This window comes from Balaenoptera musculus, chromosome 18 (assembly GCF_009873245.2).
Source record: "Balaenoptera musculus isolate JJ_BM4_2016_0621 chromosome 18, mBalMus1.pri.v3, whole genome shotgun sequence".
Classification (NCBI taxonomy): Eukaryota; Metazoa; Chordata; class Mammalia; order Artiodactyla; family Balaenopteridae; genus Balaenoptera; species Balaenoptera musculus.
In genome coordinates, this window is record NC_045802.1 from 30,067,949 (window position 1) to 30,080,398 (window position 12,450).

Here is a 12,450-nt window from a genome sequence, read left to right on the forward strand (position 1 = left end):
AGAGCATTGGGGTGTCTGGTTTAAGGTTAGTGTAAAGACAAAGGGCTGCCTCCTGCAGAGAGCTCTTTCTTTCAGAGAGCTTTTTCCTGCCAAAACGGCTTACAAAAATGTCTGACTTGCCAACCCCACAATCACTTGAGCCAAGTACTTAAAGTCAGTTGATAGATAGATAGATATCTGCAGAACCCTGACTAATCCTCTGGAGAACTCTGACTAATGCATAAGGTAATATTTAAATAGCATATTTTGTTTGACACTTTATTTGATGACTCAATTTAACTATTTAAAATCATAAGAGAATGAGTCATATATTTTTGTAGGCTACCAGCATCTATGAAAATCTAGATTCTTAGAGAGTTTTGGAATATTTGGTCTAAATTCTGTAAAGTTTACCAAAAGAAGAAAAACAGGTACACATTAAAATATGATGTTTTCAAGGATCACAAAATTTGCCAACAGATTTGAAATAAAAGATTCAAGGACTTTTTTTTCTTCTTTAGCTTCTGACCCCAGGACAAGTATCACCTTCTTTTTTTTTTTTTTTTTAACTTTGGTTTTATTTATTTATTTATTTATGGCTGTGTTGGGTCTTCGTTTCTGTGCTAGGGCTTTCTCTAGCTGCGGCAAGTGGGGGCCACTCTTCATCGCGGTACGCGGGCCTCTCATTAATAGCGGCCTCTTGTTGCGGAGCACAGGCTCCAGATGCACAGGCTCAGTAGTTGTGGCTCACGGGCCTAGTTGCTCTGAGGCATGTGGGATCTTCCCAGACCAGGGCTCGAACCCATGTTCCCTGCATTGGCAGGCAGATTCTCAACCACTGCGCCACCAGGGAAGCCCAAGTATCACCTTGGTACTTCTTAAAAGCATTAAGTTACCTTCGGTCAGGCAAGCACTCTACACAATAGCCTTCTTAAGCACTTTGTCTGAGCTTTGTAGTAATTAAAAAAGCCCTAAAGCATCTCATAAAGTGTACATGATTTTAAAGCAAGAAGAATCTTCTGTATGGTGTTGAAATTGAAAATGTAAATTACAGAGAAGTGGTATTTTTAACTTTTCCATGAAGATGGAAAATAAAATCCGGAATTACTTGATTAAGAGAGAAACAGATTAATGCTTTATTGCTATAGTTAAACATGTCAAATATGTACAATTTGGGGAAGAAAATTATCTTAAAATAATTTTGTATTAAGTATCATCTGCATATTGAGAGAGTGTGGTGTGGTTTATGTGAGGGGTGTGTTCTTAATAATTTGGGGTACTTAGTCTTTCATTTAGTTTAAGGTCCATGTAGGAATCTACAATTCTCTGAAACAAACTAGCCATTCTTCCTTCTTACCTCCATATTTGAGTGACATCTATGTTGGTTATAATGTCCAGGGTTCTCAACTTTATTTAGTGGTAGTATGAGGGAAAAGTACATCTATTTTGCTGGAAATAATAAATCCTTTCATGCTATTTAAAACTCATACAATTTATTTTGCATACAGCCTGTAAGTGTAAATAAAACATATTTTTTTTTCCACTTAGAAAGAGCAGAGACCATTTCACCCCTCTCTCTTTTCTTACACTGTTTCCTTAGATACATGTTATATTTGGATCCTTACTCTAACCTTTGGAAAATAGATAAATCTCTAGGGATTAAGCCTTGTGTCAAATTTTTACAATGTAGAAAAATCTCCAAAGTCATGGTCCAAATAACCTCTACATATGTAAACACACACCTCTGGAGTTAACTCAAAGCTCTTTCTACTGAGATGGACAGGTGACTGCTGCATGGTGTAGGCTTTGTCTCCTGAGGAGATAAGAGAAATTAATGTACTATTGTTACCGGGTTGGCCTGCGCTGTGTCAAAATAGCTTCAACCGAGGAGGTCAGCGGAAGACCCAGACTAGCACTCTCGGTCCTTGTGACAGCAAGCAAAGAATTGCAGACTACCACTTCAAGCTTAAGTGCAAAGCAAAGTTTTATTAAAGCGTAGTTATACTCTCAGAGAGAGAGAGACAGCGGGCTATTTCTGCGAAGTGAAACCAGCATTTCTGTGGGGTCTTACGGGTGTTTTTAAGGAACGTTCTGTGAGGAGGCAGGGTGCAATCATGGGTGAGTGACAGGGGATCATTATTTGATTGACAGTCCCGAGCTATGTAACAAGTTCATTATTGCACATGCCCTTACTCTTGATTTGCTAAAAACAGCCCACGTGGGGGGCGGGGCAAAACCACATGCAGATTTTATTATAATGACGGTATAATGAGTTTGGGTTTACTATAGGTTATATGCCAGTCTGGGTATGCACAGCCTGGGGAAGTTCCCTTGTGTTACAGTGCTCCCTTTTTATCAGGATAATTTGCCCACTATATGACCATAGTTTTGCCCGTTCTGGGTGGGGTCAGGGGAGGGTCCCCAGATGGTTGAGGTGTAACTCAACTACTCCTCTCTTGTCTTTTCACCACAGTCACCTCCTTGCTGCTAATGTCTGACTAACTACCTAACATTATCTTCTACTTTGCTGTATAAATTATGTGAGATTTTGTCCTAATTTTGTAGTCAGTTTCATGCTACCTTACATGCATATGATCTATGATTGTTTACTGCCAAATAGAAATTGTCACTTGCCATCTGTCTCTAAAAGGATTAGGTCACTAGCCATTGCAGTTGCTGACCTGCTGACCTTCAACACACCCTGAAAGGAGTTCAGGGTCAAGATCAGGAATGAGGCACTCTGTGCTCTGGGAAACACTGGAAGAACAGGCCTTCAGATAGTTAGATATTTTCAGAAGTTTCTATGAGCCCAAATTCTTATATTCTTACATCTAGAAAAGCACTAAAATCATTAAGGGAGACATTTGTTCCTTGTGACTAGCAGCAACCCTCTGCCAAATGTGTGCTTGACTGCACTTATCCCCCTTCTCTAAATTCATATATAATGCTGACCTTCCCTGCTTACTTCTTTGGAGCAGTTCCTCAGAATTATCTGTGAGGCTGTCTCCCAAGCTATAGTCCTCATTTTGCCCCGGATAAAACTTAACTCACAATTCTGATGTTGTGCATTTTTTTTTTCAGTTGATATTACTCAACAATAAATTGTGTCTTCTCCCTTTTCCAATATGAAATGAAGGAGTCTTTTTATTGGCAGGATTGTTTTATTTGTCCAACAGTGTTTTAATATGAATGTTTGTCTGATAGTTCCCGAATTGAGTGGACCAGTTGAAGGTTTTTGTGGCCACTCAACAGTCAATGAGAGAGAATTAATTATAAAAGTAGCTCTTCTAGCTTTCTTTTCTTTAGGGAATGCTATCTATAGAGTGAATAGTCCTCTCCAAACTCTAAATTTTATTATTAAATAAGTATGTTAATACTGGCTCATCAGGATTACTATTAGTTTTAATGTTAAATGCTGATATGTCTCTGTCATGTTAGGAACAGTTTTATATATATATATATATATATATATGTGTATATATATATATATATATATATATATATATATATAATGTGCACAAGGAAGTGCAGGGATTAAAAGTATCTTCCCTCTCTGAAGTCTGGAACACTGTTCCCTTCTATGATACCACTTCCCTTCTCATCTCTACATCTCCATCTCTCTCTGCCTGAGGCTGAACCCTGGGGATGGGAAAGCAAGGATCTTTTAGATGGGCAATTCCCTTACTTTGGAGGGTTCCCTGCAGGGAAGGATGAGGGTTAAACTGCTTTAACAGGTGATGAATTACCACCTCAGTCTGAGGATATTGGATGAAGCATCCTGGCTCAGATTTCACTTAAAAAAAGATTCCTTTCACACACCAAGTAGCTAAAGAAGCAGGAAAAAAAAAAAAAAAAAAAAACTGTTCAAGCTGAGGATAAATGAGAACCTGCACAAAAGACAGTGATCCTGTATAAATATATCAGAATGGAAAGTAGCTGTGCTACTCACTTGGAAAAGAGTAACAAAAGTGTAGTTAGACTCTATATACTTCATGGAAAAAAAAAAAAGATAATGCCATATAACTCTACATTTTTCTTGCTAAAATGCAAGGAAAGCAAGCGTTTTAAATTTGGATCACCAGTGAATCTGATGCAATTAAGAAGCTACCAGAGGTCAACTGGAGGACCTGAAATCTTTAGAGTATATATGCCTTATCCCCACCTGATATCACAGATTTAAGGTTTTCTTTCCATGCTCCAGGAAGTGCTACGTAAGTCTGTGGAAACACTCCTCAGAGTGATCTCAGGTGGTCTTGGCCTGCAGCAGCTTGAAGCAGGGTTTCGGTTTCAGGCCAGAGATTGAAGTCAGGCTGCGGCAGTGAGAGCACCAAATCCTAGCCACCAGACCACCAGGGACCAGTGGCCAGTGACAAGACCCTGGCCCCTCAGCTGTGTAGAAATAAATTTCCACATAGAGACAGAAAGTAGTGAGGCAAGTAAAGTGTTTATTAGGAGGAAAAAGAGTACAGTACATGTGGATAGACACACGGGCAGACTCAGAGAGAGAGAGTCCTGCCCTCGTGGTAGTTTGAATCACTTTTATGGGCCATTTCTTCCAGGTTTCCTTTGACCAATCACCTTGTTTTGCCTGGTTCTGAGTCCGGAATTGTTATATCTCAGGGTCCTCCCCCTGTGTGCGCCCATCTCTTAGCCAGGTTGGATTCTAGCAAAGAGGCCTATGAGTAGTTGACATCACTTACTATGAGGTGACACCTCCTCCCTTTTGACCTCCAAGGAGACCTTCTGCACATGTGTAATCGGGGAGATCTCCTTGACTTCAAGAATGAGGAATATGTGGTCTTTTATCTCTTATCTGGGCAGTGCCCAGCCTGCTCCATCATCCTGCTTTTATGGAGTTTCTGCTATTATGGAGTTTCTGTCCATAAGGGAGAAACTGTTGAGACTGGGACCCTTCTAGCTTCTGCCTCAAGATTGCTTACACCTCCATACACACACTACAAGGTTATACGTGTTGACACACACACCTACTGTGTTGAATTCTTCTGACAAAAGACTGCTTGTTTATTGATGCAAACACTTTAGGGACCTATTAATCCAACACCCCAGGAGATGTCGTGGCCACAAAAGTTTAATTATCCATCAACCCTGGAAATGAAGGCAGGGATAAAAGCACAGGGCCCACCAAGAAGAATTGCAAACAACTATACTTCAAGCCTTTCTGCGAAATGGGAGCTGAGAGGAGTGCACCTTTGTACTCAGTAATCAGGTGAGTTCCCCACTAATTTTCGCCAGTGTTGAAATTTCCTCATACTTTACAGGAATGGATCCAGGGACAGGTCAAAATTTCCCTCTGGTTTTGTCTACTTTTTTTGCAGCTCTTTTCAACTCTTTTTGTGTACTATTCTACTTCAAGTTAGTGAAAAAAATAAAAGGTTGGCAAGAACAAAGATTATTGCTAATGGAAATAACTCCTACTCTGGTCGACCTATGAAGGGAAAGAAGGAAGAGGAAAATTATGTGTCACTATTGTAGGGAGCTAGGGTTTTGGAAAAGGGATTGTAGAAAGAAGATGCAGATGCTATCAGAAAAACAAAGAGACAGAGCCACTCAGTAGGGAATAATTGAAAAATGGCTCAAAATTGACAGATTGGGAAAATCTTGGAGTTAGGAACTGGTGAACCATATGTTTCTATAACTTTTCCTCTGGTTAAACTTTCTTACCTTTCCTGATAGATACTTGTACTCTGACATTTCCACTGAAATTTCTCTCTTTTTCCATCTGATGACAGATCAATACAGGTCCTTCCTATTTCTGATTACCTTTCTCCTTGTTCCTTTTTCACCATGGTTCCTGTACAGATAGATAGGACCACTGAAAAAGGGACATGCTTTCTTAACTTCTCCTGATTCTCCTGTATTCTACTGAGGAAAATCTTACCATGAAAATTAAAAGCTACCATATTCAGTACTCAGGAACATGAGGCTTGATTTGGATATTAGGTACCTTCATTTTATAAAGGGGGGCACTAGGAGTGAGTAAGAATCTCACTCCAATCTCAGGTGCACCCTTAGCTGAAACATCATTTTCGGCCGTAGGGGATGATAATACAGGCTTACTTTTTTTTTATTTTTTAGAGTGATAAAGCTTTTATTTTAAAACACACCATTTTTAAAAATTGAAGTATACTTGATTCACAAGGTTGTGTTAATTTCCACTGTACAGCAAAGTGATTCACCTATATGTATCTGTATCTGTATATATATATATATATATATATATCTGTGTGTGTGTGTGTGTATATATATATATATATATATATACATTCTTTTTTTAATATACTTTTCCATTATGGTTTATCATAGGATACTGAACATAGTTCTCTGTGCTATACAGTAGGAGGACCTTGTTGTTTATCCATGATACAGGTTTAATTGCAGATATTGAGCCAATAAAGTAGCTTATCAAAAGGATAAACTATGGACATGTGTAAACAATATCCTGTTTCAAAAGCTCAATTAGAAGGAATCAAATCAATTATAAAAGAATTAAAAATACAAAGGATACAAAATCTTAGGGCAATAAATAATTTTGGAATCAGTTTCAATAGTTCCTTTATGCCACATAAAGTATGCTTTTTCAATTATCCTTTGAACAGCTTATATTATCTGCTGATTCATCCACATCACATAAATAAAGTACAAATTTAACACTTGTACATTTTCATGATTTTCTCCTTTCCTGAAAACTATCTCTTAATATTTTTAGAGGTCTTCCATTGGGTTGCCTACTGGATTCACCTACAAGAGCCTGGTAAACTTTGTCAACAGGGAAGTGTACATCCTGGGTGGTATAAAACCACTTATCTTTTCTCAATTTCTAGAGGTGAATCCAAAGCAGCAATAGAATTCTGATTGCCTCTTTTTCAAATTTTAATTTTCCACTTCACTAATTTTGTTTTTGTTTCTTCAAAATCTAATAAGTCAATCCCCATTTAGAATTTGGCTCTAGGTTCTGTCACTTCATGATCTCTGTAAATTGATTGGTGATTTATGGACATCTATTTTCTGTTGGGTGAGAAATGACAGAATCTTTATTTCATTTTTCTTAGATTTTCTGTTTGACAACTTGCCTCTTTTCATCACAAATCAATTAAATCAATTTTGTGCCCACTAAAAAGACTCACTCACAAAACTAATTCATTGGTCAGTTTTGTATTTCTGTGTTTGTATTTGACTCATGGCTAAAATTTTAGAACTGAAAAAATAAGCTGTCTTTCCCTGTCTTTCTGTCTCTTTTTATGTTCATAATTCAGAAAGTTATTAGCCATTGTGTGAGCATGTATTAATTTCCTGCCTCCTGATGATATTTATAAATTAGATTATAAAAGCTTCTTAAAGAAGCACTACTCAGATTGGCTTATTGAAATAAATATGTGATTTATAAATTGAATATTACTAAATTTCCCAGAAAATAACAAAGTTGTACTTATAATACTTTCAATGTGCTAGGAAAGTATTAACATAGAAACATTCCTAAATATTTTAAGAATCCAAATTCACATAATTTCGGTAAAATTTTTGCTACTGAGACTTTAATAATTTTGGTTTACTAAAAATAGCTATGTCATATCTGGTTATCAATGTTATATATAGTACCAGCATACATTTGTATTCTAGTTGGATACGTTCTTCTTACTGATTAACAACTCCTATGTAATGTTTCAATTTAATGTTTAAAATTATGAGAAAAATTTTGTCTGTTTTTAACTAAATTGAATTGTTATTCTGATGAACATTAATACAACAGTAGTTATATTGTTAGTATATAAATTTTAAAATAATTTCTGAGAGTTGTAGGTAGCTTAAAATCATGGACTACTATTAAACTGAGTTAATGGTACCCATTATTAATACCTAGGTTATTTTTATGTAAGAAAGAATACTGAAACATGAATTGGTAAGTACAATTTTGTATAATTTTACTATTTATTTTTACACTAAATGGAGGCTATGTATTTGAGTCTGTAAATAAGGGTTATTTTTTGTCACTTTGAGAATGTGATAATATTAAGAGGTGGAGCCTTTGGGAAGTTATTAGGATCAGGTAAGGTCACAAGGGTGGAGGCTTCGTGAATGGGATTAGTGTCTTTAGAAGTCACAATGGACCCTGTTTCCTCCCTGTGCTTTCAACCATATGAGGATGCAAGAACAAGTTGGCAGTCTGCAACGCAAAGGCTCTCACCAGAACCTGACCATGTTGGCACCATGATCTTGGACTTCCAGCCTCAAAAACTGTGAGAAATAAACTTTGGTCATTTATAAGCCACTCAGTTTATGATATTTTTTTACAGCAGCCTGAACTAAGACACCAACTTTATCTAAAACCTGGTGGCAAAAGACTTTAACACCTACAGAAGCTAGGAGTTTCCACTTAGTTATGGCTTCAGGATGGCCTGACATTTTTTCTTACTCAAAAGCAGATTCCTAAAGAGTGGTAAAGTCTCTGTTGACAGTCACATTTTGGGAAGATAAGAGCACATCAAATCAGAAAAAAAAATCTTTTATTTCCAATATTACTCATAAATTACTCATTAATTATAAATTACATAAATGTTTGCAAAAGTATTTCACTTAGCATAATGCCCTCAAGCTCCATCCATGTTGTTGCAAATGGAAATATTTTATTCTTTTTTTGTTTAAATAATATTCATATATATATATGTATGTATTTATATCTCACAATTTCTTTATTCATTCATCCATCAGTGAACACTTAAGGATGTTTCCATATCTTGGCTATTGTAAATAATGTTGCAATAATCATGGGGGTGCATATACCTTTCCAAGTTACTGTTTTCATTTTCTTGGGATAAATACTTAGAAGTGGAATTGCTGGATCATAAGGTAGTTCTATTTTTATTTTTTTGAGAAACCTCCATACTGTTTTCCATAATGACTGTATCAATTTACATTCCCACAAACAGTGCACAAGTGTTCCCATTTCTCTACATCATCACCAACACTTATTTCCTTTTTGATAATAGCCATTCTAACATGTGTGAAGTAAGATCTCATTGTAGTTTGGTTTTGACTTGCATTTTCCTGATGATTAGGGATGTTGAGAATCTTTTCATGTACCTATTGGCCATCTGTATGTCTTCTTTGGAAAAAATGTTTATTCAGGTCTTCTGCCCATTTTTTTAGACTGTGTTGGTGTTGTATTCATGCTACTTAATTTCTTATTGCTTTATATTTTGCTATCGACTTGCTAGATATTTCTATGGCTACATGTTGTCCAGGGAAGAGTAAATATGACAGTGAAAACCCTTAGAAAGTTGTAATGTTGCCATAAAAAGTAACAAAAGAGCAATTGTAAGGGTAAATGAAAATGATTTTCTTTGTTTATAAAGGGCAAAGAGACGACTTCCCCTGCCTTTTCTGAGTGTTTCCTTGGAGACACAGTAAATCTGATTGTTCCAACATTGGAAAATAGAAAAACCTCTCTAGGTGTTAAGGCCAGCCTCAATTTTCTACAATTTAGAGATACATCCAAAGTCAAATGCTAACTAATCTTTAGATATGTAAACAAGTACCCCCAAAATTAAATCATAGTTTTCTCTCATGGGATGGATAGGAGACTGTTGTAAAGTGCAGCCTTTGTCTTTTCAGATGAGATAAATTGTTGTTCTGTTTTCTTCTTTAGTGTATAAATTGTGTGAGATTGTGTCCTAATTTGTAGTCATTTTCTCACTACCTTACATGCATGTGATCTGTTAATGTCTACTCAATAATAAATTGTTTGTTCTCTCTTCTATATTGGTATGGAAGGATCTTTTTGTTGCCAAGATTGCTTCATCTTCCAAGTAAATTCCACTAAATTGTGTTTGTAAATGCACTGCCTATAACTTAATAACGGTTTTTGAAGAAGGCATTTTCCGTCTCTAGGAAAATGTATACACACATAGATTTTATTTCTTGCTTTAAAAACTTATGACATATACTTATGTCTAAATTGCTCCCCACCCCCAACTTAACCATATAAACTCAAGTACTATTTTACCCGTTTGCAACTAAATTACAGTCATGACACAACTCATAAATAATCTTACATACATGTTTAAAATATAAAGATATTCTCCTACATTACTCCAATACCACTGTCATACCTTACAACATTATCCATAAATCCATGATATCATCTAGTACTATGCCCACAAGCAAGTTTTTTTTTTCCAATTTTCTCTATAGTTCTATATAATCCAATTATCCCTTCTTCCAGCAAACTAAATATTTTACTTGCGTATTTCATAATCTCCTGCACTGGTTAACATCTTTAGAATGTTATTACAGTAAGTTCCCTACATACGAACCTTCAAGTTGTGAACTTACAAAGATCCAAACATGTGCTCCAGCCCCTGTATGCCAGCTGTTGTACTATACTACTGTACTTTTCAAGGTACTGTACTGTAAGATTAAAAATGTTTCTTTTTTTGTGTTTTTTTGCTTTTTATAAACGTATTATTTGTGTGAAAAGTATAATAAACCTATTACAGTACAGTACTGTAGAGCCGATTGTGTTAGTTGGGTACCTAAGATAAATTAGTTGGACTTACGAACAAATTGAATTTACGAATGTGCTCTCAGAACTGAACTTGTTAGTATGTAGGGGGCATACTGTACTTCTTTTTCACCCACTTCCAAATTCTTTTGTTCAGTTTAAATGCCATTGAATATATACCTCCAAGGAATTTTTTAATTTTATTATATGGAAACTGTAACATGGTCCCTGTCCACAGATTTATAATAAATTTAGAATAACTATATATTTAACTTTAAACATAACTACATGTTCTAAGTATAATTAGTCATAATGAAAAAATTAAAATCAACTTTTTGAAGTAAAATTTACATGTGATTATTGAAATATTTTTAAACCCTTTACTTTCCCAGTCTTAAGATTTATGATCTGAATTATTTTTCATTACACCAAGATATATGCAACCCAAACAGATTTACTCAAAGAGTCTGTATAATTGGTTTATGTTTTGTCTTTATGCAGCTCATTAGATATATTTATAGTACTATTATAAAGAATGTGGTATGGTGGAAATACCTTGTTATAGTGATTTTATTTAATTGTCTCTCATTATCATCTCCCTGACTTAAAAAAAATAAAGCCACGAATGAAAAGTCATCTACTTTCTTGCTCCTTTTCCCATGGAGTATGTTTTTTCTACATAGAATATTATAAGATTTTTAATTTGATATCATTTATATTATTTGTGCCATCTGCAAGATCATGTCTAGGTTTGTGTCTTCAATTTACATATGCATGTAAGTATGCATTCATTCAACAAGCATAAATGTTTAAAATTAGAAGATGTACATTGTTCTTCAGAATAATGAAAAGTTCACCCTTTTTACTTCTTTATTTTTCTCTACACAATCATCAGTTCACATATTCTGGTTTTGCTTTCTGGATCTACAATTATATTATTAATGTATTATACCCCCTTGATTTTTTTCTCATATTTTTTTAACTTTTCACTTATTTCTATTTTGTACATGTTATGAAATATTTCTCCCATTGAAGATTCCAAAACATTAGTATTTTTATTAAAATAAAAATTTTATGAAAGTAGAATTTAAATCTAAATAATCAGATCATAAGTATTCAGCTGAATGAGTTTTGACACTTGCATATACTCATGTAATCACCTGAAAAAACACAAACTTTCGTTACATGTGATGGACTATGAGAAAATCTTGGCAGGGGGGACTGTGGGTGGGACTTATTTTTTTTTAATTGTAGTTGCTTTACAATGTGGTGTTAGTTTCTGCTGTACAGCAAAGTGAATCAGCTACATGTATACACATATCCCCTCATTTTTTGGATTTCCTTCCAATTTAGGTCAACACAGAGCACCAAGTAGAGTTCCCTGTGCTATACAACAGGTTCTCATTAGTCATCTATTTTATACATAGTAGTGTATATATGTCAATCCCAATCTCCCAATTAATCCCACCCTCTCTTCACCCCTTGGTATCCATACGTCCATTCTCTACATTTGTGTCTCTATTTCTGCCTTGCAAATAAGTCCATTTGCATCATTTTTCTAGATTCCACATATAAGCAATATTATAGGAAATTTGTTTTTCTCTTTCTGACATATTTCACTCTGTATGACAGTTTCGGGGTCTATCCACATCTCTGCAAATTGCACAATTTCATTCCTTTTTATGGCAAATATTCCATTGTGTATATGTGCCACTTCTTCTTTATCCATTCTTCTTTGATGGACATTTAGATTGCTTCCATTACCTGGCTATTGTAAATAGTGCTGCAATGAACATTAGGGTGCATGTATCTTTTTGAATTATGGTTTTCTCAGGATATACACCCAGTAGTGTGATTGCTGGTCATATGGTAGTTCTATTTTTAATTTTTTAAGGAACCTCCATACTGTTTTCCATATTGGCTGTGTCAATTTACATTCCCACCAACAGTGC